The sequence below is a fragment of the Akebia trifoliata genome, chromosome 5, assembly GCF_017979445.1.
Source record: "Akebia trifoliata isolate Shusen 1 chromosome 5, ASM1797944v1, whole genome shotgun sequence".
In the NCBI taxonomy this organism is placed as follows: Eukaryota; Viridiplantae; Streptophyta; class Magnoliopsida; order Ranunculales; family Lardizabalaceae; genus Akebia; species Akebia trifoliata.
In genome coordinates this window covers 27,272,616-27,274,984 of record NC_141379.1, presented here as the reverse complement: position 1 = coordinate 27,274,984, position 2,369 = coordinate 27,272,616, and the positions used below count along the sequence as shown (strand labels likewise).

Sequence of the window (2,369 nt, the reverse complement as noted above, 5' to 3'; positions counted from 1 at the left end):
AAGTATTTTACTGGAATCCAAGAAGTAACACAATATAAGAATCTAAGGATAAACAGAGATTTTTATGAGATGACATGCAATATTTGAATCTAAAAAGAATATGGAAATTTCTTTATGTGTAGATCTCACGACCTCAAATTAAACAAATTGTATTCTTTGTACCTCTGTTTTGCCATGAAATTATTCCTCCAATACCTCAGTGTTTGGTAGTAATGTATTCCTATATTTTCTAGATGCTCCACATTGCATTAACGATACTTTCACATAATGTTGAATTTCCAAAATAAAATAAAAATAAAAATAAAAATAAAATAGAAGATGATATAAATGTAATAATAGTGATGATCCTTTAAATTTTTACCAAAGTCTAGATGCAGCAGCCATAGAGGATGTTAGTCTACTCAATGACGAAAGGCACGCACCAGGGAAAATGTATTTTTTTAATAAAATCTGAGCTTTGCCTGTATTCATCAAAAAGTAACACCTCTAATTTCAACCAACCACAAAACACATTCAGGCCTCAATCCTACATATGGCAATTTGATTTGCCTCCAGTGACTAGTAGTAGCTCGAGGAGAACATAATAATAATATATGCTTCTCTTGGGTTTGGTGATCGGGTGCATTATTTGGAAAATAAGGAGAAAGAAAGAAGGTAAAATCATTCTCAACACTTACAAAAATCTTCTAATATAAAATATGTGATTGTCTGATTGTCTCCAGTGCTATTATATTACATTAAGCATGCTTGTAAGAAGTTACTTTTCATGTCATGGGCTGATCCAAACTGACCTTGTTCTCTGCTTTGATGGTGGTTTGACATTATCACCTGCACTTCCCAAAGAAGAAATTAAGGTGTTAGCCTGGTTTTGATATGAATGTCAACATCCGGCCCTGCATTGAAACGTGTCATTCAAGAACAGATCATGTCCTTCGATGTAAGGTGAAGTGTCGTCTAGACTCCCAAACCAAGTGAGACTTATTTGCTGAAAAAATATACTAAATTAGGTGAACCACACCATTTATCAATTATTTCAATAAAATATGGACGTGTTAAAGCTAAAATTAACGAAGAAGTTGTGGGCATGATCTGCGTAAGGTTGGAGATGTACCAGCTAGAAAGGAGAACTTTGTTGGATCTTATTAAAGATGAGTCTCATTGTATTTTCGATGAATGACTAAAAAAATCTCCTTACCATCATCCTGATCATTAGCTTTTACCGAAACATGATTCAAATAACTAAATATATCTAGTGGGGCCTAAAATATGTCATGTCAGATTCCTCTGTTTACTTTTGATATGAGAAATAAGAAAACATACACTAATGCAAAAGAAAAATCCTTCAAGATGATTGCCACAGATATCTGATAGGTAGCACCAACATTCTTGGAACCAAAACGCCCAAGGTTATTATTCTATAATTTTTTTGCCATTTCATGGACAGGACAGAGATGATTTCCATTGAGTAATTGTAATGATGATGATATATAAAGATGGGAAACTCTGCAATTATTATAGTGTAGCCCCGGAGACATTACCCATTGTTTCTTTATACTAATTCATTTTTCCAACAATATTCCTAACTAGCAGTTAATTACAAAAGTGGGAAGGAAGAGCAAGAACTACCTTTGTTTGACTAGACAACCATAGTAACCGCCACGGACAACTTCTCTTACGCAAATAAGTGGCATAAGGAACAGAGGATTTTATCATCCAAATCACCATCACAACCTTCTCGGACATGTAAGTATGTTGAACTTAAAGTGCCTGTTTGGATTGCCATTTCTGCACCAGGAAGAATAGTTTGAAAGCTCTTATGAAAAATTATATCTTCTTTCAAAAAAAAATGGGTGTGATTGAAACAAGCACTGTTTGGTTGAAATATCACCATTCTGTCATTTAATGGCCAAGGTTATGGATTGAAATTGTTTCAGGCATGGATACTATGGGATGAAAAGGATACTAGTAAAGGCAAACAAATGTAAGTAGGCCTAGAATTTCACGGGGAGATAACCATGGGAAAAGTACCTCTATATGAGAGACGTAACTTTCAACCAAGGTGTCCGACAGGCACGTGGCCTAGTGACAACAGTGTACTCATCTACGTCCTATTCTAGGACTTTACACATCAGAATTTCATTGGATCGTATATTGGCATGACTAAATTTAATGTATTAGACACAGAAAAATCTATGCCTTTGTTAGACAGTTCATAATCAAGACTACGATTTAAAAGACCAAAGTATCTAAATACTCCATAGTCTATTAAGCAATCTAATGCAAGCTCTACTTTTGGATGTAAGGTATCAGAATAATCTACAGTTAGAAATAAGGTGGAACATAAGGGCAGTATGCAGCCAATGGAATAG

General features: G+C 34.6%; 1 long non-coding RNA gene across 1 annotated transcript; it reads right to left on the bottom strand.

Annotated features, from left to right (window-relative positions):
- Positions 1 to 445: 445 nt before the first annotated feature.
- On the bottom strand, positions 446 to 2,159 carry LOC147401882 (uncharacterized). Its single transcript, XR_015178231.1, has 3 exons — positions 2,029 to 2,159; positions 1,627 to 1,785; positions 446 to 828 (listed from the first exon to the last, which is right to left on the bottom strand). It is a non-coding gene; the product is annotated as an uncharacterized LOC147401882 (long non-coding RNA).
- Between the last annotated feature and the right edge of the window lie 210 nt (positions 2,160 to 2,369).